This window comes from Mus musculus, chromosome 2 (genome assembly GCF_000001635.26).
Source record: "Mus musculus strain C57BL/6J chromosome 2, GRCm38.p6 C57BL/6J".
NCBI lineage: Eukaryota > Metazoa > Chordata > Mammalia > Rodentia > Muridae > Mus > Mus musculus.
This window is the reverse complement of record NC_000068.7, coordinates 39,325,972-39,353,174: the sequence shown is the minus strand read 5'-3', so window position 1 is coordinate 39,353,174 and position 27,203 is coordinate 39,325,972.

The following is a 27,203-nucleotide window of genomic DNA, read 5'->3' as shown; positions in this document are numbered from 1 at the left end:
GTTGATGCAAAAGCAAGAGGAATTTATTGTTCCAGTACACTGGGGTCATCCCAGACTTGAAGGAGAGGCAGCAACTCCAGGCAGCTCGTTAGATAAGTTTTTTTATACAGTTTTCGGGGGTAGAATAGAGCAACAGCCACTAGGCACAATGTGATTGGCAGAACAGTGTGACTTTTAAACTGAATGAGATAGCAAAGGGTTCCCTTATCTGTGGGTGGCTAATGGTCAGTCTGCCCTGTGATCTGAGGAATGTAATTAGCCTTTCCCTTCTGGAGGGGAGGGGTGCCTATATGCTCTATGACCTTTCTTTTCCAGGAAGGGAGGGGTCTGATAGAATTTTCCAAAGTTCCTGAGCTGACCTCTTCACTAGTTCCTCATTTTTAATTAAAAAAAAAAAATGGAGGATTTTTTCCCCTCACTGGCTTACTCTCAGGGAGCTAGCAACTGCATATGTCATCACCTGTTGCCATTACCTGCTGTCACTGCCAGGTGTACCAGGCATATGCTACATATAAAAACACTGCCATCCACCCCAACTCTCTTTAGTTCCCTCTCTTCTCTCTGCATGCTCATCTATCTATCTATCTATCTATCTATCTATCTATCTATCTATCCATCTATCTTTCCTTGTGTGCATGTACCCCTCTCTGTCCATTCTCCCTGCCTTCATGACTCTCTCTCTCAGTGCCCTGTTAGTCTGTCAGTCAGTCTGTCTGTCTGTCTGTCTGTCTGCATGTCCACTTGTCTACCTCTATTCCTTCCCCAGATCTTCACTCCTCTCTCCTTCCCCAGTAAACCTCTTTTGCACCAGGTATGTTGCATGGGGAAGTTTCTCAGGAGTGCACCTTGGCACAGGCCCACCAAAGATACCCTCCCAAAACACACACACACACACACACACACACACACACACACACACACACTGCCAGAACTAATGTTGAGTGCACACTTAGGAAATCTGTGTACTTACTCACTGTTTTTCACTGACTTACTAAAATGTACCAGGCCAAAGGAAACCATGGGTTAAAGCAAATGAGTGGGAGGATTCTTTCCTCAAGTCTGGGATGCCAGGAGCATAGAAAGTTTAAGAGGCTATGTAAAAGAATGTGCGTAAGGAAAGAAGTTTTAGAATGTTCAGGTGGAAGAACAGTCCCTCAAGCCCTCAAAGGCCACCTAAAAGGCAGCAGAAACCAGACAAACACACACCTGCTGTCCACCATGACTCTGTGCAAAAGGACTGATCAGTTTGGGAGAGGGGTCTGTCAGCCCTGAAATCTGAGCTGAAGGCTGTGTCTATTGTAATCCAAAGGATCAAGGCACTGACAGAGGGAAAACCTTTGTTTTGCAGAAGTAGAGGTAGCCTACTGCTCCTCCTATCTCCAGCCAAGGCAGAATAACACAGCAGGATGGAGAGGCTAATCCCCTCTAAAAACCTTAATGTGTGGTGAGATACCTCTTCCCAGGACACAAGTACTAACTGAGGGGAGTGGCTGGTTAAAGATTAGAAGCCAGCAGATGAAAAAGGCTGGAGACAAGTCTGAATGACCTCCCACTGTGTATATATGAGATATCTTCCACTGTGTATATACTTCCTAGGTACCCAGAAGATATTGAGAGAAGTGTGACTGACATTCTCTAGTTCAAGCTCTTAGTCCTCAATACCCATATCTAGAGTATCCAGACTAGAAGAACTATGGTCTAGGATTGATTAATATGAATGGTACAAAACTATGGATGGAAGACTATGTATACATGCAGGTGTGTGTGTGTGTGTGTGTGTGTTTGTGTGTGCGTGTGTACCCATTATGTCAAACTAGCATCTTCTCATTGGCATATAGAATGGCAGCCACTAGAAATCTGTTTTAATATGACAGATGGATGATAGATAGATAGATAGATAGATAGATAGATAGATAGATAGATAGATAGATAGACAAAGAGAGATAATAGAAAGATAGGTGATTACAGATATATGTGGGACACTTAATGGACTAAAAAGATACTTGCTATAGACATTTCTTACTGTCTTCTTCCCTGCAACTGGAGCTTTAGATGCCATTCTGAAGATGAAAGTTTTGACTAAGTTTACCACTAAGAGGATTTTTTTGTGTATGCTAAGTTGGGAAAATTCATGAATGATAAAGGTAGTGCTCCAAAATAAAATGCATTGAATATACAGCCACTGAAATGTCACACATGTAGTCACTGGGAAAGCATGCTGTGCATGTATACATGATACGGTAATGTATCTTAGCAATTTAAAATTGAATACTGACAAGTTATAATCTATGATGCCCTAGCTCATTGCCTTGGATTATGCTATGACTGGAGTAATGTACTGTGTCTTCCTAGGACTAAGTGTCTGGTGCTATGGTCTATGCTGCTGCTGTGGCAAAAATGGCTCAATGTCCAGCCCTAAAAGAAAACACTTATGGACGTAATATCCTCTTCAAGTCTCAAGTAAAATAATGGAAGAGAAGCTGATAAAATGTAAGTGCTGGAGGCAAGAATAGAATAAAGAATATATCTTTGCTCTGGGCTTGACTTGACCATTGCCATCATGGAGCAGAAGAGTGGGGGTCTGGAAAGATATATGACCAGGGGAGCTGACCCGGAGCAAGAGTGAAATTGAAATGTGTCCAAACCCTGAAAATCTTATCCTAAGACCAGAAATAAGACTGCCTCCTCCTTGTTCTGAGCCTCGTGTCTCAAACCACGTAAGCCATACAATCCCACCTCTGCCACTCTTGCGGTGGTCACATAACATGGCAGCCAGGTTTTAGGTTAAACTTCCTCTATCCTTATAAGGACATGTCCAGCAAGCACCCAGAATGTCTCTTCATGCAAATGAAGCATTCCCAGTACCTCAGCCCCAGTTGATTACATTACATTACATTACATTACATTACATTACATTACATTACATTACATTACAGTACATTACTTACATGTACATTACACTCACCCCCAACTCCCTACCCACTCCCCAAGGTTTATATATACCCATTTTTCCCCAGCAATAAGGAAAGCTGTTTCACTGAAATATTTCTCCAGAGAAGGCCAAGATCCTACCTAACCTACTCAACCTAGCCAAGCCTCACTTCCTCCAATACAGCCCAGTGTGCCATGATATCTGGATACCCTCAGGGGAAAAGCAGCTGATGCCCAACATGAGATGCAACAATTGGAAGTGTATTAGTCTCTTCTTCAGTCGCTGATCATAGGGAACACCCCATGAGGCTATAGGTGCATGCTTGACAGCAGATGGTATTGTAACAGGAGTAGAAACCATAGGCATTTGAGCAACTTCTTCACGTAACTTGCTTGTGCCTTCAGGACCTGCTCAGGCCTGATCACTTATATATCACTTCCATTTGATAATAGACTGCTGCTGTGCATGTCCTACTTTATGACTTAGTAAGACCATTTATTTGGGCCAGTTTATTTTATACAAACTGTTAACTGATTACACTAAAAATATTTTACATTGGCATCTTGTCATCTCTTGTAATATATGAAGTTTTCTATTGACTAATACTACCTATGAAACATTCTAGTAGTTATCAATCTAAAAAACTAATGTATTCCCTCCATGGAAGCAAAATTAATTCCAGGAATTTTATTTCTAAAGTTCTGAGTTTTGTGCAGTCAGTTTTGTAGGGTTACAAGGAAACACTTTTTATTTCATTGTTTTTTATACACACAGAGAATCTTCTTTATAGAAATTCTGATAACTTTCAAATGCTAAGAACATTTTTTGGCCACAGTTTGGTAGTAAAGCACACACAAAGATCTAAAACTCCCCCAAAATGTTGCCTCTTAACTATCCCTCTCTAGGCTTCTTTACACAAGCCATAGGTTAGCATGGCATTTCCTTTCTCAACTATTCTAAGTAGGTGGGATAAATGATGCTTTGTTTATTTCAAAGTTTCTTAAAAGTCAATGAAACAGGTAACAGAGCTGCTAAACAAAACCACTGGATTATAGAAAGGATTGCTGAATTAATCTGATTATATACCTAAGAGTGGGTTAACCTTAGAATATAAATCATGAATTGTGTTGGAGAAGAGGTTTTTGTCTTGTTTCAACAAGAAGCAAAAGGCTGAGGATTCCTTCAAAGCTAATAAAAATTAGATTTGACCAAGAAATTCTCCTGAAATACCTTGACTACAGACACGGTGGGACATGAATAGCCAATAAACCTTTGGCTACCTGGTCCTCATGACTTTTTATTGAATGCTATCTTTCATATGGCCCAGATGGAGATTTATATTACAGTTTGATTATGCAGTCCAAACAGACTTATAAACTTGACAAATACCTTTTCACATGCTCAAACATAGAACAGAGAATTATCATTAGTTGATTTGTGTACACTGTACATTCCATGTGTTGTTAAAGCAGAAATGTACCTACAATATAACCTTTAAAAGTTTGTGTGTCTTCAGAGCAAAAGTACCAGACACCACACCCAGCTAACAGCTTCCAGGACAAGCTTGACCAGGTCACAGCTTCTACCACAGACAGTCTAGAGTCTCTCCAGTGACAGATGACCTTCTATGAAACCAAAGGGCTCTGGACTTAATAACTGCTGAACACAGAAGTACTTGCATTGCATTGGGGGAGGAATGTTGTTTCTATGTCAGTGAATCTGGACTGGTAGAACAAAACATACAAATGTTCAAATATCTCTAGTGTAATCTCCAGGTATGCTATGGGCCCAACACCCATACCCCATGGTACTCAAATCCTTTGGCAGCTTGGCTTCTTCCTCTCCTTGGGCCCTTACTAGCCATTGGTACTCGAACCCTCCTAGCATCCGCCTGATCTAATTTCTAAAATGGCAGATAAGTAGCATTGCAAAAATCACTGACAGTAAGGTTTGGGTTCAATGCCAAATCATTCCCAACACAAAGGCTAGTAACTGACAATACATATCTAGATCTATCTATCAATCTATTGATCAGCCGATCGATAGATTGATAGATAGATCTAGATATATGTTGTCAATAAGAAAAATAAGTTTATATAAAAGGAAGTAAAACATAAAACACAGCATTTTCATTTCTTGGAGACTTTTTAAAATCTGGAACAAATTGGGTGGAGGTTTAGATGTAAAATAACTTTTTCTGTCCCAATAAGTCTCTCAGTTCATCATCAGTTTTTGTGTTTGTCTGCTACATACAATAATCAAGGTTCTCCACAGAAACATAGCAAGCAGATATCAATGCATTAGGTGAATCAAAAGATTATAAAGGGAAACAGTTTCATGATGTCTACAATTGAAAGAATCATGAGTATAACTTAAACAGGTTCAAGGGACAGATGGGTGGAGGACAATGCTCTAAGTCTCTGGTAAGCTTTAGTGTAGAAACCCTATAGCATAGAAGTCTCATGACAGGAGAAAATTTAATGTCCTTGTCAAAATAAGGGAGTGATTCAACCTTCTGTATTACAAACTTTCCAGGCCCTAAGTGAGTAATTTGTGCCACCTCACAGTGGTAAGCAGTGTCTCATGAATCAAATCAAATGCTAAGCTTTTCTGGAAACACCATGGCAGACATAACAAGGAGTGGTATCTTGGAATTTCTGTGGAATCTAAATAAAATCAACTACTACATTATATGATAGGTAACCTACAACAGAATCATAGCTATAGCATCCCTAAAGAGAGGTGTGAACTCCCTCAGGTCCATATTTAAATTTTCTCTAGGAAATGACTAAGCAGAACATAGGAAATTAATACTCAGTTTCATTCAGAGAGCTTCACAGACATTCATTGCTTAGGTGGAGAAACAATTTTCTAAAAGTCCAAGCAAACAATTCTAAGCATTGTGAAATGATAAAAGAATGAGATAAAAATTACTGATTGCCATATACCTATGTAGTTGAGAAAGAGACACATGTGATTTACCAAATATTAAAACATAGCATTTGAAGAGCACCAAGTAAATCTCTTATAAAGCACTAAACTAATTTGACTTTTTACTTTGCAGTGTCTACTTGGTGATTTATCCAAATAAAATAACTAATGCCAAATAACAAAAAGTTGAGAGACATTGTGATGTTGGCTAAAAATTTTTAAGGCAGTGAAATCCAGACATCTATTAACATGACTAAGTCATTACTAAGACTGTATCAATCTCATCTGCCTAAGAATTATGCATCTATAAAACTCAAGCAAGAGTCTGTAGTGAGTAAAATATCTACCAACAAAGCTAACTACTCATTTTGGTGCCATGGAGGGAATTCACTGAGCTGTTAGAAGCCTTGGAAACTTCTGATGCTCATACTTGGTGTAATTTTTAAATTACTTCAGGAGAACATTATGCAGATGAAGGACTGGTGAGTAATGGATCTGACACAAGTTACAATTATTCCAAAAATCACCAAATATTGTCACCCATTAGATGTGTGTTGTAATAATAATTAACCAGGGGTTTCTACCCTGCCTTAGAACATTTAGTTCCCAGATAAAAGATACAAAACATTTATATTTATAATAAGCCTTAGACAGCACTAGAGCTGGGCAATTATCTACTCTCTATATCATTATGTCTACTTCCCTGCTAATAACCCCAAGATATGACTTGCCATGCCCCACCTAGGCCACTCTTACTCCAACTGGCCAACCCTCATGGCCAGTTCTCATGATCCCTTATACCATGGTGCACTGTCCACTCTCTACCTTCTCCCTCTCCTTTGTGGTCTCTGCCTCAGACCAAGTCTGAGAACTGAAGCTCTGACTATCTCTTTTCTGCCCAGCTATAGGTTGTAAGCATCTTTATTCATCCAATAGTTTTAAACTAAGGGCCAAAATTACATAGCATCACTTGGTGTACGTGAGGATCTCCTTGTCCCTAGGGGAAACAAGATTTGGGGGCCAATATTTAGCATTACAATATGCAGCAAAAGGCCAAACCTCAACAGATGTGAGCTATAATGGAGAAAATAGTCTTGGATCTGGCATGGTCTAGCCACTGTTCTCCTAATGATATTGGCCATGGTTTCATAAGCTAAGTGACTGTTTTGTTGTCTGCTTTGGAGAAATGCCTCTGTAAGTCTTCACTCATTTTTTGTGTATGTATTCCTAACTACAGATTTTGAACAAAACCTTTGAACATTACCATCTTCTTGGTTTTGCTGATGAGACAACCACTTTGTAATACTACAATATCCACTAGAGTTGAGCATGTACCTGCATCTGACCCATTCTTGTTAGGACCATCAGAATGCTGCTGTCTTCTAAAAGATAGGTAAGACTTTTGGGGAAAATGTTGAAAACAGCTTTGTTTTAAGTTTTTGCTTAAAAAAAAAAACTTTCAAACTAAAATTATATTATTTCTCCCTTCCCTTTCCTCCCTCCAAGCCCTTCTGTGGTACTTTGAATAAGATGGTTCTAAAGGGTTCATAGGGAGTGGCATTATTGGGAGAAGTGTTCTTCTTTAAAAAGTGTGGCTTTGTTGGAGATGTGTCACTGGGGGCAGGATTTGAGGTCTCAGAAGCTAAACCTTACATAGTGGTTCTTTTCCTGTTGCCTATAGATCAAGATGTAGAACTTTCAGCTCTTTCTCCAGTTCCATGTCTTCCTACCACAACCCCCCCCCCCATGAAAATAATAGACTAAATGTCTGAAACTGTAAGCCAGCTCCAAATAAATGTTTTCCTTTATAAAAGTTACCATGGTTATGGTGTCTCTTCACAGTACTAAAACCCTAACAAAGACAGACATTGGTACCAGGGACTGGGGTATTTCTGTGATAGCCTGACCATTATGTTGTTTGAAGGAATGTGGACTTTGACACTGAATTTAGAAAGCAGTTGAATGCTTTAAGCTGTGTGTAATGGGCCTTCCTAGTAGGAACATGGAAGACAGTGGTACTGAGAATGATTTGAACTCAGGGGACCTGGATCAAGAGGTTTCAGAGGACAAGAATATTAATATGTGGTCTGGAAATCATTCCTATGATATTTTTGTGAAGAATGCGAAGGATGCTTTTTGGCCATATCTGAGAAGTGCACCTGATGCTAAATTGAAGAGTTTTGGAATAATTGTAATGGCAGAGGAAATTTCAAAACAGCATGCCTAGTATTGACTCTGTTGTGGTTAACAACTTGTGGTTGTTAATGTTCATTTCTATGAAGATCTAAAATGAAAAGGAGCAAGGTGAGCAGGGAAAGTTACAAAAGGTACAATTTGAGGAGAAAGGGGGCACCAGGAGATGGAATGGAGCTAAGTCCTGTGTTTGAGGAAATATACATATTAAAGAAAAACCTGATATTAAAAGGAATAAAGGGAATGGTAACCACAGGACAAGACCCCACCCAGCTAAACTTCCAATTTGTGAAAAAGAATTAAAGAAGAGTTTAGGTCTAGGAATAGCAATACATGCCTTTAATCTCAGCACTCAGGAGACAGAGACAAGCAAATATCTAAGTTCAACTCCAGCCTGGTCCACAGAGCAAGTTCCAGGACAGCCAAGCTTAGGTAAAAAAGGAAACAATAGAAAACAGAAATCTGGTGAAGATGTGATTGAATGAGGAGGCCATGTCCCAACCCCAGCAAACAACAGAATGTGGCAGCTTTGGCTATGTGCTTCTGGCTTTAGAGTCAAGGATAGAAGAAAGAGGTTATAGACTCTCCGTTCACAACTAAGAAAAACCACTAGGGCCAGGCATGTGTCAGGGGTATCCATGGAGGCCTAGAAAAGCCATTATGTGAGGATGAAGCCTGGATTGCTTTGGAGACACCAAGATGTTGAAGATACCAAACCCATGGGATATCTGCCAAGGAGACTTGCTAACAGAGAGTGGAACCAGCCCATTAATAGAAGTGTGTTGCAATCAACAAAGATGAAAGGAGTTGGAGATTTGAAGAGCATTTTGACATTTGACATTAAGATGGAGTTTGGAGACTGTCCAGCTGATTTTCAGTATTGCTTCGGTCGGCTAGTTTCTCACCATGCTCCCTTTCCTCCCTTTTGGAACAGTAACATATATTATTTCTATGTTATATGTTGGAAATATGTGATCTGTTTCTCATTTTAGTTTTACATGGAATTATATTTAAGAGACCGCATGAGACTCAGAAGAGACTTTGAACTTTGGACTTTTAAACAATTTTAAGACTATTGAAACTATGGGTACTTTTGAAGTTGGACTAACTCCATTTTTCACTATGATATAGCTACAAGACTATGAAAGCCAGGGAGTGCAATGTGATGTTTTGAATAAAACAGCCTCCATAGGGTTTGACACTCTTAGGTGTGGCCTTATTGTAACAGGTATGGCTTTGTTGGAGAAGCTGTGTCACTAGGATCAGTCTTTGGGGTCTCAGAAGCTCAAGCCAGGCTTTGTGGCTCTCAGTCTTTTTGTGTTACCTGTGGATCAAGACAAAGAACTCAGCTCCTTCTGCATGCTGTCATGTTTCCTCCCATGATACCTTCCATACAGCCTTTCTTGCTGTTTTTCAAGTTCGATGGCCTCTTTTTCACCATTTGTTTCTCTCTTTAAATACATAAATACAACCTACCCAGTCTGTGTGTATATGTTTTGGGCTTTGCCATTTGGTATTGGATAACCAATTAGTGTGTACTTCCCTGGGAAAGATGATTTCTCCCACTCAGCATTCCACAGTTGCCTATAGTTCTTAATCTAGGCTTAAGCCCTCATAATCTTTTCCATTTCCCACTTTACCGTGTCCATTAGTGCAGTCCTTGTTTAGCTCCTGTTTAGAAAGTCATATTGGTAAGAATTTATGGTTCTAGCTTCTGACATTCCTAAGAGACACAATCTCACAATGATTCCTGGGCCTTAGGTGTAAGATTTTTTTGTTGTAGATGGAATCAGCATTTTGACCAGTTATTGTTCTCTGTAATGCTCTCCATCTATTGCAAAGAGAATTTTCTTGGTGAGAAATGAAGTTCACATTTATCTGTAGTTAAAATAGCAATTATTTAAAATGCAGTTGGAGATTATACTACTTTAGTTAAGTGGCAGTTGTAGTTGCAACTGTCCTCCAGAGCTCGAGGTTCCTCATTCCCACCTGCTATCCTATCAAGGCCCAACTGAATGCCCCATATGACTACCCTTGCATTTGGAGGAGGGTATTTGAAGGAACCAGCTGGTCTTCATGCAGGCAAAGATCTTTGTTGGTCCCCTGAGTGTTGAGAAAAAACCAAGTGCTCAGGATTGCTGAGGTCCAGAGAGGTCAATTAACTTTTTCCTTATACTGTTAGTAAGTGGAACATGTCTATGGTCAGCCTGGCTCCTGTCTCTCCAATTTTGTGCTCTGTCTGGGAACATAGTTCCTGCCCTCTCAAAGAGGCCCTGTCACTGTCTCCACAGACATGTTCCTTTTGGACACATAAACTCCACATTGCCTGGGTTTACACACTAAGTAGAGAAAATAACATCTGTCTCTTCCAGTGGCTCAGCAAAATGTGGGTAAAAGTTTACAGATACATGTAGACTAGAAAAGAAAAATCAGGCTCACTCTAGTCATTCCCTAGGGAGAAAAATCAAACTTCTCTATCTGAAACTGAGCCCCAATCAGTCCTGTACCCAGCCTTGATACAAGAACCAGGCTCAATGACAGTTACATATGATGTCTGTCTTCGACTAGGAGGGTGAGCCCCCAGAATACTTTTGAAAAGGTTAATGAGGTCCAGAGCTACTTGTATCCAAGGGACCAAATTCACCTTTATCCTAAAGCTGCAGACTTCAGTTCTCCACAGCCCCTTCCTTCCCAAAACCACTCAGCTTAGACAAATGATGAGATGTAGCTAAGAAAGCCCATCACTCGGTAGGAATTGGGAAGGAAAATGAGTTCTACACTGAAAAGCACATCTGATTTGGGTTTCCAATACCCAAATTTCCAATGAATTAAGTTCTGTAGTTATCAAACAAGTAGTCTCTGGTGAAATTGGGCTTCCTAGTACCAGGTGGTACCACATACAGCTCCCAGTCTGATATGCCTACTGCTATATGATACACATGATCCCAAGGTGGGAATAAGTGCCACTTTTTATTTCCTACTAGGCATTATATGTGCCTCATACAGAGATCAGCAAATAAAAGTAAAAATAAGTATATGATGCATCTCACATCTATTGATCAAGTTTATCATTAGAGCATTTCTCCAGGGTGGATGGAATTATCAGTCCCATTGCTCTGATAAGAAAATGTGAAATTATAGAAAGGAACTACAGAAGAAACACTAGGACACTCAAAAGAAAAAAAGAAAGAGAGGGAGGGAGGAAAGCTCATGACACAGATTTTAGGATAAAATTCTCCAACAGGAGCTCAACACAAGTCTCACCAAAGTAGTCGACAGATCAAGCACAAGTATTCTTTACATCCTGGTACTTCCTTTGACTTGCCATCTAACCCAGCTGCATCTAAATCAACAGGAACCCAGCACAGCTCTGCTGGTGCTGAAACTTTGAGCAAGTGACGAACCTCTATAGTTTCCCATTTTCTTATCTGAGCAATGGGACTGATAATTCCATCCACTCTGGAGGGATGCTGTAATTGTTAGCATTCGGTTTAAACTCCATCCCACAATTACCATTGCAATAGCCAGGTATGCTCCTCCCCACAGTTACCTGGCAACAGCCAGGTAGGCCTGGCACACTATAAAAGGGGCTGTTTGGCCCCTTCTCTCTCTCTTGTTCTCTTGGTCTCTTACTCTTCCCTTTTTGCTCTGGCTCTGTCCTCTCATCCCTTCCCCATTCCCTTCCTCCCCCCCCCCACTCCCCGCCTCCATGTGCTCACGGCCTCTACTCCTCTACTCTCTCTCTCTCTCTCTCTCTCTCTCTCTCTCTCTCTCTCTTTCTCTTTCTCTGCCTTTCTCTGCCTCTACTACCCTCCTGACTCCCCTCCCTAGGCCCTGAATAAACTCTATTCTATACTATACCATCGTGTGGCTGGTCCCTCAGGGGGAAGGGATACCTTGGCATAGGTCCACTGAAACATCCCCTTCCCCCATACCTCACCACACCTCCGTAGAACATATTCCTTCTCTTTTTATCTTTTTATAAACATATCATTGATGCCATGGAATTTATATAAAGTCAGGGAAAGAAGGAAAATATTCAAGCAGTCTGAGTGGTTACAGCTCAGCGTTTGTGTTAAGGAGATAAGGAGAGCTTGTTAATGAAGAGCAATGTGTGTTTTAAGGTAGGGAGTCCTACATGTTGCATGGTTTACTACATTGATTATATTGTCACTTTCCTTGCTTATCTTCTGTCTGCTCTAACCCTCATCAATGGTAGAACTATTTCTCCATGTCTCCCAATTTGTTTATCTGGTTGGCCTGGAATTTGTTATGTAGACTAGGCTGCCCTAGAAACTCTCGGAGATCTGCCTTCTGCCAATGTTTGCTGTATGTGTTTTGTTCTAGTCTCACTATGGAAGTTCAGTTAAGAAAAGGAAACCATCATTCCCAGACATTTCCCCCAAATTATCTCTACATAACTATGATTTCTTGGTAGATGATAGTTTTAAATATCTGGAACACTCTAGGAACTGCTTGTAACCGGAGTAAGCCAGTGTGCAGGAGGATCAGCGTCATATTACATGAAAGACAGATGGCTCCAGGGGAAGGAGTCTCCTTTGTTATCACAGGAGTTATTTTGTGTTTCTCAAGGTGGACAAAGTTCTGGGGATGGGACATTGTTTTTGTTTTCTTACTCTTTGAACGCTTTTATTTTTGGCTGTTTAATACCTGGATGCAAGATAGACATTATTTAGTAAATACATTTAATAGTTCTTACAAAACAGGTTCAGAGAGCCCTCAGAAAAGCAAACAACAGTGGCAGTCAGAGTAACCCCAAAATAAATCATAACTAACTTTTGTTGCTCTTCAGAAAAAGCCTGCAGTTTTTTTAAGACTGGATATTGGAATTGGTGATGATAGAGAAACTAACTTGCACAGGGGCTTCTTAAAGGGAAGTTGACTTCTGAAGGGTCATAAGTTTTATGAGGGTCCTAAGTCACAGAGCTGCAGCAGTGATCTGGGGAAAATGCCAGGAAGTGTTATTTTCTTTTAAGTGACAGACAGATGTTAAAGAAATGTTACAGGCATCAAAAGATCAAGCTCTCAATGCAAAATTTTCCTTGCAATAATCAGTAAACTAAGGGTAAAAATCCAGAGAGATGACGCTTATATAAACTGTTGATCATACTGCAGCTGGAAGGTAACAGGAGAGAGATAGCATCTGTTCTAAGTCCCTATTGATTTAATTGGCTGTACCTGCACCATTGTCTCTGTTAATTTTAAACTTTATGATATGGCCATGCTGACTGCATTCAAATTGGCTTTTGTAAACCTCTTGCTTGCTTTTCCTCATCAGTAACAAAAATTGAATAAAAGAATAACAAGACGCTCTTACACTCTCTCTGAAGAAGAGTGTCGTCACCCAGCCATAATGAAGCTCTCTGAACTCATCATATGTTATGGGGTCAGTCTGTTTTTCAAAGTGAATTGTAAGTTATCTCTTCTGCACCTAACAGTGGAAAGTACATCAAGTCAGAAATCAAGGATAAAGATACAGGAAATAAAGGAGAGAGAGAGAGAGTGAGAGAGAGAGAGAGAGAGAGAGAGAGAGAGAGAGAGAGAGAGAGCAGGGAAGATTACAAAAGCCTTTGAAACAGATTCTCCTGGACTTTGCAGAGTTGCTGTGCTCATGAACTCAAGCAGCTATGGCCGCCTACACAATCAAACCAATTAGCATAATAGCGTGGAAGGGAGAAGGGATTGCCTTAGGCTACTGAAGACTTATTGGCAGTTGAAGGCTGCTAATAAAAGTCTTTTTTTTTTCTTTTGTTTTTTTTTTGGGGGGGGGAGGGTAGGTTGTGACCAATGGGATGTTGCACAGCCATGAGCATGCAGCCCTAATAGGACTCAGTGGGTTATAAAGAAAAAAGAGGACATGAAGTTAGAAGGGGGCATTTGGGAGGGCATTCTGGAAGAATTAGAGGAGGATGGATACAATAAATATACACTGTATAAATTTATGAAAGTCTCGGGGGTCGGGGGGGGGGAAGGGAGCCAGAGGCTGGAGAGATGATGAGTCAGCAGTTTAAAACGCTTTGCTCCTCTTCCAGAATATCCAAGCTCTGAAGTTCTCTGTGCTCACATTTGATGACTCACAACTTTTATGCTAAAGCAGCTCCAACCTTCCACCACTTTATCTTAACATTGGCGCAGTGACTTGCAGGTGGTGAGAACGGGTGGGCGTGTCCACACTGGGACCCCACCTGCCCACTCCAACCACAACCGATCCATGTTCTGGTTCAACAATTGCTTTACCTCCCATCCATAACTAGCTATTGGTGATCCCTGCCAATTGGCATTAATGTATCCCTGAGTCTCTGGTGGACTTACCTGCCTCCGACCATTTCCTTTGGGTAAAGTTTTTTGAGCACACAGTTTTTGCCCTCTGGCTTCATTCAAAAGACCTGGTACCAGGTGACTGTGTCTCCTCAGGCTTTAACCCTGGCACCTACTCAATGTGTGAAGACCCAGTGACCAGCTTCTGCCACCCTTGTTCAGTCTTTCCTGGGTCTCTAGGATGCCTCAGACTCAGGCTCTGAACCTCTCTCTACCTCACCTAAGGGAAAACCATCATCTACCTCCCATTCCTTTTGGGATGTCTTTTGGAGAACCTCTGACCACTCCTTTCCAGTTGAATCTGGCTTCAATATGCCACCCAAGCAATCACAGGAATGTGAAAAATTCCCCATTCCTATTTCTTTTCTCTTCACTAGAAATAGAAGAGCTCTTCTAGTATCAAAATAAAACTTTCAATTGTAGAGAGACTAACGGGAGACCAGACAGAAACTAACAGGGTTTCTAGTGAAATAATTATTTTTAAAGCTAAATCTAACAGGAATGGAATATAAAGTCCTAGTCTTATAAAAACTATTAGCTTATTTTAAACTGTTGAAGCTAATTAAGAAGTACAAGTTAATGGTCAGTCACTTTATAAATGAGCAAATTCTTTAATGTCCTCAGAGCTATATTTGTAGTCATGCTAAGTACTAATGTAATTAATTACAGAAGTAAGCTTTATTTAGCCACCTTTATATGTATCCAAAATTAAGCGTAAAGTAAATAACTAGAAACAAGTAAAGTTTGTCTATTTATATATACTTAATAGATAAATTATCCTCAAATGCCACAGAGACCTGCAGAATAGGGCATTTAAAGTGTTTACTATTTACGAAAAAACAAAATAAAATAAAAGATTTTTAAAAAGGACTTTGCATGATAGACATGCCAACTCCTGGCAACACCCCTAATTCCCACAGGAGATGATAGGCACAGAAGAACCTCCACCTGGAGCTTGCTTTAAGTGTGGAAACACTGGCCGTTGGGCAGAAAACTACTCTTTACCTCAGTTGCTGGCAGCACTGTCTAAACTGTGGAAATGTGGGACACTTGAGAGTTGATTGCCTTGCTATGCCTAGAAAAAATAGGTCAGTCCCCCTTAGCTCCAACTCCACAGGAAAGTCTGTCAGACCTTCTGGCCTAATGGCTGAAGACTGAAGCTGACTGTCTAGGTAGCCAGTAAGTAAGTCTCTGTTCTTTTCAGTAGATCCAGAAGCTGAATCTGTATTTGGTCTTTATTTCCTGCTTACTCAGGTAAAATTCTTCCTTCTCAGGTCTTTGATGGAGTTGGCAACTTAGGCTAGGGGTCACTTTATCAATTTAACAGTAGCAAGCAAGGCTTCAGCTACCTTTGCAATTTCATGTGTAAAAAATATGACCACAGGCCTTACTTTCCTAGATCTAGACACAGTTTACTGTGTTACCAGACCCAGAAAAGAGATAAACTCACAAAACATATTTCACTTCACAATGACTGCTCCCAGCAATCAACCACCTCATGGCGAATAATTAGGTAGAAAAAAGTGTAAAGTTTATGTAAAGTCTGGGAATATGAAATCTTAAGTTGTGCAGATCTAAGAAAATCTTTAAGGTCTAAGAAGGTGTTTAAAGGTGAGTAAATGTAAGTTATAACTTGAAGTGGATAAATGCTAGTTATAAAGTTTGGAGGATGTAAAAACTTAAATGGTGATAAGAAAGATTTAAGGTGTATATAAAAGGAATAAAAAACGCTTTGGATTTCTTTCCCTCTTATGCTATTAAACTGTGAGAGTTCAGAGTCTTCAAAAGTCCATTAATCAATAGAATTCTGATAAGCTATTAATCTAGCCCTGATAAAGCACTGCTACTATTATCATAACCACAAGCTCAAATTTTTAGATTTCCTTTGGTTGTCTTCTAAATATAGACTTAAAAGTGTTTCTCATTGTGCTAAAAAACACCTGTCTATATACATCTATATATATATCCAGTCTTCTGGACAGAGGAAAGAAGCTCTTATTTCATGGTTTACAGCCATACTAAAAATTCAAGACCAAGTGAGTTTTTGCCACTTCTGCTCCATGGAAGGAGTCTATCTTCCCTGAGCTTGCCTTAAAGAGCATTCATACTTTTAACCCAGAATAGTTTCCTAAGCTTCTCCTATGACACAAAGGTATGAGTTGATTGCCTTCTCTACAATATGAGTTTCAGTACAGATAACAAACAAAGGTAATGCTAACATGTCTAAAACTTACCTCCTTTTGTAAAAAATTCTTCTAAGATTCAGGGAATCACTTGAATCTACCTCTCATAGGTCAAATGGTCTCCAGATAAGTATCCTTGTCAATCAGCAGCCTATGTTTCCCCACCTACCGCCTAGTCCTGAGGGATCTCTTCCCATTCCCTGGTATTTGGACTCCCCTACCTCAACTACCATAAACATAGGCCTAAAAGCTTCAAATGTACACTTAAGAAAACTTTTTCTCCCTAAACTCCATAGGGATTGTGTGGGTGTGTATAGGGAGAGGGTGTACATTTGTTTCAGCATCCCAGTTTGTCCAGGTGTTCTGTTAAAATCTGCATCCTGGGAAATTTCAAAGTGGCTAGCCTCAAGTGGTCCAGGCTCATAAACTGCTTAGATTAGGCCTACACTTTCCTAACCCCAGATGTTCCAACAGAACCTAGACAGTGAGTTAAATAGCCAGCTCACCAGGACTTGGCCAGGATCCTAGCTTTCCTGGGTCCCAAAGATGTCATTGCTGCCCCCCCCCCCCCAGACAGCAGGAAGCAATCTAAAGAGCACAGCACCATCATTCCTAACTCTCAGTCTCCCCTTCCTATTCCCTCACATTTTATAATAAAACACAAGGGAGGAATGTTGTAAATTAGACCTCTCCTCCAACTAGCCCGTCGGCCACTTAGGCAGCAGCAGATTATGTCATCACCTGCCACCAAATATGGTACATTTCTTCCACTTCTTTCTTTTATTTGTTTGTTTATTTATTTATTTATTTATTTACGTATTTTCCTCAATTAAATTTCCAATGCTATCCCAAAGTCCCCCACACACCCCCCACTCCCCTACCCACCCATTCCCATTTTTTGGCCCTGGAGTTCCCCAGTACTGGGGCATATAAAGTTTGCGTGTCCAATGGGCCTCTCTTTCCAGTGATGGCCGACTAGGCCATCTTTTGATACATATGCAGCTAGAGTCAAGAGCTCCAGGGTACTGGTTAGTTCATACTGTTGTACCTACAGGGTTGCAGATCTCTTTAGCTCCTTGGATACTTTCTCTAGCTCCTCCATTGGGGGCCCTGTGATCCATCCAATAGTTGACTGTGAGCATCCACTTCTGTGTTTGCTAGGCCCCGGCCTAGTTTCACAAGAGACAGCTATATCATGGTCCTTGCAACAAACGCTTGCTAGTGTATGCAATGGTGTCATCGTTTGGAGGCTAATTATGGAATGGATCCCTGGATATGGCAGTCTCTAGATGGTCCATCCTTTTGTCTCAGCTCCAAACTTTGTCTCTGTAACTCCTTCCATGGGTGTTTTATTCCCAATTCTAAGAAGGGGTAAAGTGTCCACACTTTGGTCTTCCTTCTTCTTGACTTTCATGTGTTTTGCAAATTGTATCTTGGGTATTCTAAGTTTCTGGGCTAATATCCACTTATCAGTGAGTGTATATCATGTGAGTTCTTTTGTGATTGGGTTACCTCACTCAGGATGATACCCTCCAGGTCCATCCATTTGCCTAGGAATTTCATAAATTCATTCTTTTTAATAGCTGAGTAGTACTCCATTGTGTAGATGTACCACATTTTCTGTATCCATTCCTCTGTTGAGGGGCATCTGGGTTCTTTCCAGCTTCTGGCTATTATAAATAAGGCTGCTATGAACATAGTGGAGCATGTGTCCTTCTTACCGGTTGGGACATCTTCTGGATATATGCCCAGGAGAGGTATTGTGGGATCCTCCAGTAGTACTATGTCCAATTTTCTGAGGAACCGCCAGACTGATTTCCAGAGTGGTTGTACAAGCTTGCAATCCCACCAACAATGGAGAAGTGTTCCTCTTTCTCCACATCCTCGCCAGCATCTGCTGTCACCTGAATTTTTGATCTTAGCCATTCTGACTGGTGTGAGATGGAATCTCAGGGTTGTTTTGATTTGCATTTCCCTGATGATTAAGGATGTTGAACATTTTTTCAGGTGCTTCTCAGCCATTCGGTATTCCTCGGGTAAGAATTCTTTGTTTAGCTCTGAGCCCCATCTTTTAAGGGGGTTATTTGATTTTCTGGTGTGACTCTAACTAAGGAAGTGAAAGATCTGTATGATAAAAACTTCAAGTCTCTGAAGAAAGAAATTAAAGAAGATCTCAGAAGATGGAAAGATCTCCCATGCTACTGGATTGGCAGACTCAACATTGTAAAAATGGCTATCTTGCCAAAAGCAATCTACAGATTTAATGCAATCCCCATCAAAATTCCAACTCAATTCTTCAACGAATTAGAAAGGGCAATCAGCAGATTCATCTGGAATAACAAAAAACCTAGGATAGCAAAAACTCTTCTCAAGGATAAAAGTACCTCTGGTGGAATCACCATGCCGGACCTAAAACTGTACTACAGAGCAATTGTGATCAAAACTGCATGGTACTGGTATAGTGACAGACAAGTAGACCAATGGAATAGAATTGAAGACCCAGAAATGAACCCACACACCTATGGTCACTTCATCTTCGACAAAGGAGCTAAAACCATCCAGTGGAAGAAAGACAGCATTTTCAACAAATGGTGCTAGCACAACTGGTTGTTATCATGTAGAAGAATGTGAATTAATCCATTCCTATTTCTTCCACTTCTATGAGAACCATAGTTCTCTCTGTCCAGTATGTTCTCTCTCTCTCTCTCTCTCTCTCTCTCTCTCTCTCTCTGTCTCTCTCTCTCTGTCTCTCTCTCTCTGTCTCTCTCTCTCTGTCTCTCTCTCTCTCTCTCTCTCATGTCCTCACTCTGAGACAGTCTTTCACTCTTATCCTTCCCCAGTAAGCCTCTTGCCCTAGTTCTGTTGAAGGTGTAACTTTGTGTCATTCCTTGAATAAATTTGTCAATATTTTTTAAAGCTTTTATAAAACAATATTGACATATTCTAGGACTTCAGGCAAATGTCAGTTGAGCTTTCATTCTCCTTTTCAAAACTTTTCAATATCCTACTACAAGTCATGAACTACAAGAAGGATACTCAGGACTCAGCAATTTTCACCTTACCCTGCAGCTTACAGAACTACATCCCAAGCACAGGCATTCAGGAAAATAGAAAAAAAAAGTTCCAAAATTTTCATAATCAGCCCTTGCTCATATCCAATTATAGAAAATGTTATACAACACAAACATGCAACAGTAAAGCCATACATTCAGGTGAACAGTTCTTAGACTGTTACAGCAGTAAAACGGAAGCAATCGCTAAGAATTGTCACAAAAAGCCAAGACCAGTTAAGAGCCAATAATCCTTCTACCCATTAAAATCACTATTTCTCTAAACAGATCACAAATCAATCAGCAAATGCAGATTAATAAGAAATGAAAGACAATATCCTTTATTTTATCAAATATTTTAGAAAACAAACATCGTTTGTCCCCAACTTTCCCTCTCCACTTACCAAGAAAGAACAAAAAGAAATTTATATTTTTAAGCTACTTCTTAGACAGTTTGCATTAATTAGGTCTCTCCCCCACCCTCTCTGTACGTGTGTGTAATATGTAAGTTCATGTTCATGTGTATGTATTGTGAGTGTGTGTGTGTGGTTGTGTGTGTGTGAGTGTGTGTGTTTGTGTGTGTGTGTGTGTGTGTGTGTGTGTGTGTGTGTGTGTGTGTGTGAATGCAGACATGCATGTGGCACGGCTTTTATGTAAAGATCAAATATTAATCCTTGCCTTTCATCTTGTTAGAGACATAATTGCTTGTCATATGCCAGGCTAGCTTGCCTTTAAACTTCTGGGCATCTCCAGTCTCTGCCTCCCATCTCACCCTAGGAAGTGTTCTGATTCATACTACTGCATCCAGATATATAGAGATCCTGGGGAGCTAAAGATTTCATGACAAGTACTGCATCCATGGAGCCATCTCCCTAGCCCCATTCTTTCTGAGATGCTATATACTAGCTAATGCTATTTGGCATCTAAATTGCAAAACAGCCCCATGTTCCCGTTATTATGTGTATACTCTTTATGCTATCTTTTGTCTTTGACAATTCTTCCATCAAGAGATGTAATCTCTTGTTTCCTTTTTGTTGTGGAATAACTTTGGTTTTTTTCCATATATATATACTAGTAACTCAATAGTGCACCTGAAAGCTCTAGAACAAAAAGAAGAAATTACACCCAAAAGGAGTAATCAAACTCAAGGCTGAAATCAATAGAAACAGAGAAAAAAAACCAAAGAATCAATGAAGTGAAGAGTTGGTTCTTTGATAAATGTAAATAAGATAGACAAACCATTTCCCAAGTTAACTAAAAGGCAAAGAGAGAATATCCAAATTACCAAAATCAGAAATGAAAAGAGAGACAAAACATTGGATACTGTGAGAATCACAAACCCCAAGAATCACACATTTCACCCAAGGACATAGTTTAAAAACCTGTACTTTACCAAACTGGAAAATCTAATATAAATGGATAATTTTCTCAGTTGGTGCCAATTATTAAAATTAAATCAAGATCAAATAATCTATCTAAAAGACCTATAACCCTGAGGGAAATACAAGCTGTCACTAAAATTCTCCCAACTAAAGAAATCCTAGGGTCAGATTTTAGTATAAAATTCTAACAAATATTCAAAGAGCTAATGCCAATACCACTAAAATTTTTCCACAAAGTAGAAAAGAAAAAACATTGCCCAATTCACTTTATGCTACCACAATTACACTGATATCCAAACCTCATACAGACACAACAAAAAGAAAACAGTAACAAAGAAAACAAGTAACAGACCAATTCTATGTGTGAGCATAGATGCAAAAATACTCTCAATAAAATATTTGCAAGCTAAATCCAACACATCAAAAGTTTATCATGATCAAATAGACTTCATCCCAGAGATGCATGAGTAATTGAATATATGGAAATCAATAAGTGTAATCTACCATATAAACAAACTAAAACTAAAAAATTACATGATCATCTCATTAGGTGCAGAAAATGCCTTTTAAAAAAATCCAGGGGGAAGGGAGATGGGATAGGGGGTTTCTGGAGGGCAGACCTGGAAAGGGGATAGCATTTAAAATGCAAATAAAGAAAATATCCAATAAAAGAAAAGAAAAGAAAAAGTAAAAAAAAAAAAATCTAATACCCCTTCATGATAAAAGTCTGGTATAGACAAGGGATATACCTAAATATAATAAAGGCAGTTTAAAGCAATCCCATAGCCAACATCAAATCAAATAGAGAAAACCTCAAAGCAGTTCCACGAAAATCATGAACAAGAAAAGGTTGTCTAAAACCTTCATGCCTATTCAATCTATTACCTGAAGTTTTAGCTAATACACTAAGACAACAAAAGGAGATGAAGGGAATGCAAACTACAAAGGAAGAAGTCGGTGTAATTTTATTTGTAGATCATATGATAGTGTATTTAATCAACCCTAAAAATTCCAACAGAAAACTCCTACAGCTGATAAACACACTCAGCAAAGTAGATGTATATGAAATTAGCTCATAAGAATCAGTTGGCCTTCTTTATACAAATGACAAGCAGATTGAAGAAGAACCAGAGAAACATCCTCTATAATAGTCCCAAAGAATACAAAATATCTTGAGATAACGCTAACCAAAAAAGTAAAAGATCTATATGATAAAAAGCCAAGTCTTTCAAGAAAAAAATTGAAGAAAATATCAAAAAATGGGACCCCCTCCTGCTCATGGATGAGTAGGTTTATCATACCAAAATGGTCATCCTACCAAAAGCAATCTATAGATTCAATGTAATCCCTATAAAAATTCCAATGCAATTCTTCACAGATCTTGAAAAGATGATTTCTAGCTTCATATGGAAAACAAAAAATTCAATGTAGCTAAAACAGTCCTGAACAATAAAAGAACTGCTAGAGGCCTCACCAATTCTTATTTTAACCTGTACTAAAGCTATAGTAATTTTTAAAAGTATGGAATGGACATAAAATAGAAACATTCAACAAGGGAATTGAATTAAAGACCTAGATTTAAATCCACATATCCATAGATACCTAATTTTTTATTAAAGAAGCCAAAATTACACACTGGAAAAGAGATAACATCTTTTACAATGGTGCTGGTCAAATTGGATGTGTGCATGTAGAACAATGCAAATAGATACCTATTTATCACCCTGCAGAAAACTTAACTCTAAAATGTATCAAAGGCCTCATCATAAAATTGGATACATAGAAACTCATAGAATAGAAAATGGGGAATAGCCTCGAACTCATTGGCATGAGAGTTTCTGAAAAGTTCAAGGATAGCACAGGAACTGAGATCAAAATTAGTAAATAGGACCTCATGAAACTGAAAAGATTCATTAAGGCAAAGGCATCATTCTCACAAAGCAGCAGCCTACATGGGAAAAATTTTTTACCAACTCCATATTTAATAAAAGACTACTATTCAAAATTTATAAAGAACTCAAGAAATTACATATCAAATAACCCAAATAATACAACTTTAAAATTGGGTAGAAATCTAAACAGAGAATTCTCCGTAAGGGAAACTCAAATATCTGAAAAACACTTAACTATTCAACATCATTTTCCAACAGGAAAACGAGAATCTAAACTACTTTGAGATTATATTTTACGCTTCTTGAATAGTTAAGGTCAATAGCACATGTGCCAGTTCATGCTGGCAAGGATATGAAATAAAGAAAACATTCATTGATAATGGGAGTGCAAACTTGTACAGCCAGTATGGAAATCAGTATGGTAGTTAACCCCCATTTTTCTCATCACGTCCTGTCCCCATAAATTAGCTTGTAGGCCTGATAAAATATATGGTTGGAACATACCTTCATGTCCCTCCTCATCTTTTCAGATTAAAATATCACTACTCTGTTTTGGACATTAACTTTGACCAATTCCTTGTAATTGTGTAACTGTGGGCTGTTTTGGCCAAGCCTGAGGCCATTGATCTGCCAAGAGCATTGAAACATCAGCAACTGGGTCCAGTAGTCCTGAAATCTTTTCCATTAATTCTTAACATAAGCTCTGGTCTCTGAGCCCCTATGGCTTATACCCAATAAGCATCTGAGGACCCAAAGCCTACATCTCCTCTTCAATCCTTTTTTGCTATAGTCTTAGTTTGAACTTGAGAAAGTAATAATAGCTGTGCCAAATGCTGTCCTGACTGTATAACTTCCATGAACCAACAAGTAGACGCCAAAAATTAGCAGGTGATCTTCCTGAGATGGGTCTGCCTTGGATTAAAATCCATGATGGAGAGCTAGAGAGATGGCTCAGCAGTTAGAGCATTGAGTGCTCTTCCAGAGGTCCTGAGTTCAATTCCCAGCAACCACATGGTGGCTCACAACCATCTGTAATAGGATCTGATGCCTTCTTCTGGTATCTCTGAAGACAGCCACAGTGTACTCGTCATATATATAAAAAAATAAATAAATATCCTTTAAAAAAATCTATGATGAATTTGCTCCAGCTGGCAAGGAAAGATTCCTGCTATTAATATGCTTTTCATGAATATGTGTGTGTGTGTGTGTGTGTGTGTGTGTGTGTGTGTGTGTGTGTGTGTATGTATATATATATATCCATCACTAGGTATTGTCTCACCCTTTTGAGCAGATTTCTGCAGACCTACAGAGATGTACTATCTTCTAGTGATGCTCTATATACAAATAGATAATAATTCATTAGAATTCCTGATTTGATTAAAGTAATTTTAGGAAGAAAAATTTTAGAGATGGTCTTAGTTGCTAGAAAATGTAATAAAGTTAGAATCAAGAATAGAATGTGCCCACTCCTCAAGATAGTAAGTAAAGGCTGCATCATAGTAAGAAATGCAATGAGCTTTCATAATCACACTAAAAAGAGAAATAAATTAGGGACAATTTTGTGTTCAAGGAAAAACATTTAGGCCCAAGGATTAAGTCACAGGTATGCACTATGATAAGGCAAGGCCATGTTAAAACATGTAAAAAGTTGCTTTGAACTTTTAATATATAATATATTTATAATATATAAAATAATATGTACTTTATATATTAAGAAGCATATTATAATGAAACACTGCTTTGAACTTAATATTAACATCCTTCTGTAACTCCCATTTTATGTAACATTGTATCTCTGAAGTAATTTTCTAAAGAACTTTTCGTCTAAGAAGGTATAAAATGACCAGAGGAAAAAAATAAAGTTGTTGGTTGAGTGGTTTGGCTTGGGAAGCTTTGCCCATCCACCTATCCATCCATCCAAATGTATATGTCTGTTTGTCTATGTTTGTGTAAGGTATATGTGTATGTATATAAGTATGCATAAACACTTGTGGAGTTGATTGTGACAGATGATTGAGCCTGGCCAGAGTGTGGGTATATGAATGTTTGATATATATGGCCAGAGTGTGGGTATATGAATGTTTGATATATATGGCCAGAGTGTGGGTATATGAATGTTTGATATATATGGCCAGAGTGTGGGTATATGAATGTTTGATATATATGACCAGAGTGTGGGTATATGAATGTTTGATATATATGGCCAGAGTGTGGGTATATGAATGTTTGATATATATGACCAGAGTGTGGGTATATGAATGTTTGATATATATGTATCTCTGCATATTTGCCTCTGTACAGAATCTTAACTCTTTTTCTTTTCTTCCTCTCGGGTCACAAAGAGTTAACCCGCTTACCCAGAGAGGTGTCTGGCTGATTCACCAGAGAAAGAAGCACCAGCAATAAATTCTTTTGCCTAATTCCCTGCTGCTAAACAATATGCGTTAGTTGCCAGATATTAGAGCTTATTAAAGCAAAGTAATAAAGAGTTACATTTTTTAGCACTTAACGAAGCACAGCATGAGTAATAGCTAAGTTTGTAGTGCTTAATGAAGCACAGAACAGTAGGAAAGAGTTAAGTTTCCCCGGCGCTTATTTTAACAAAGAGTTAAATGATGCACAGAGTTGTAATGCTCAATAAAACAGAGCTAAAGAGAAAAGAAGCCAGCATATTTTAATCATAGAATAAGAAAGAAGTTCTTAGAATCTGTTAGAAGTTATCAGCAAACATTCAGCATAGGTAGAGAGCTAGAAAGCCATAATAGTGTCCAATGCTGTGTCCCACTTCAAGCCCATTCCAGGCTGAGCAGGCTCCTGGCAAATAACCAAAATCCAATTAGGGGGATGTGTCATAATTTTGGTCTCTCCAGTATAATCATTATCATAACACCTGGCTCCACCTTAATACCATTCATGGTAACACTACACCCAAGGAGCAGAGCCATGGTACCTGGTGGTAAAGGACCATACACTCCTGTAGGTAGAACCTCCACACCCATTTCAGGTGTTAATGCTGTATAAGTGGAGAAACTGAGGTCCAGTCCTGCGCTGCCTGGGGTTGCTTGGAAGAGCTCCTGAATAGAGATTTCCTTGCTGGGGAACAAAGTTCTATAGTACCCCATAACATTGCTGCTACAGGGCCTGGGGCTGGCCCCTCCTCTCATTTCCCTGAGGAAGAGGATTTCCCATAATATTTCTCTTGGACCTGCACTCATTAGCCCAATGTCTTCCTTTCTTAGACATGTACTATAATCTTGACTGTCATCCATCCTGGAAAAAAATTCTGAGGGCTAGTCACATTTTTATTGGGATACTGCCTGATCTGATGTCCTATTTGTCTATACCCATAGCAACTTCCTGGAAAACCAGTTACTTTACTTTTATTTGGTATTCTTTGCTGAAACAATAGCTCCTTTATTGTCTTGCCTTGCAGAGCAGCTGTCATAGCAACACCCTGGGTGTGTGAAGGACCTATGTCAGAACACAATCTGATATAGTCTGACAAATTTCCCTTTTCCTGAAAGGTCATAATACTGTCTGACATGTAGTATTAGCATTCTCATGGATGAACTGCCTTACCAGCAATAGACCTGCCTCAGAACCCCCTATAAGTCTGCTTGCTGTATACAACAAGCTAGCCACAATATCTTGGAACAACTCATCTGGTCCCTGCCTAAATTTTGATAAATCCTCAGTCTGCCACCCTGTAGAAGGTAGCTTATACCAGGCTTTCTTAACTGTGCATAAACAGCTGGATCAAACTCTAACTATTGAACAGCCTCATGATACTGTCCCTCTCCTGCTAACATTTCCAACGTTAATAAGTATTTGCTTTGTTCAGTTGATCTCATCAGTGTTTTGACACTGCTCAGCAAATTCTGATTTCCATAATAAAAAATTTCCTCCTGACAAGCACACCCTTGTCAATTGTTTGCAGTTCCCGGGAGGGAGGGACTCTGTGGACAATGATTCAAGCATAGCCTTAATAAGTGGGGCTGTCAGCTCATACTGTACACAAGCAGTTTTTAATTCCTTTAACTTTTTAAACAGAGGAGGTTGATAAACTCTAACTATTACCTTGAGAATTGGCCTGTTCTATAACTGGAAATGTAAAATGAAATCCCTGAACATCATCTCCTCTCTGAGTAGCTTCTTTCAAGGTCGCTTGTAAGGGAGAGAAAAGCCTCTACAAAGGTTGTCTCCCAGACAACTTTCCCACCACTGCTACTACTGGTGGCTCCACCTCCACCTCTGGACAGGCTTCAGTCCAGAGACACTTGGGGTTTTACTAGCTCTCATCT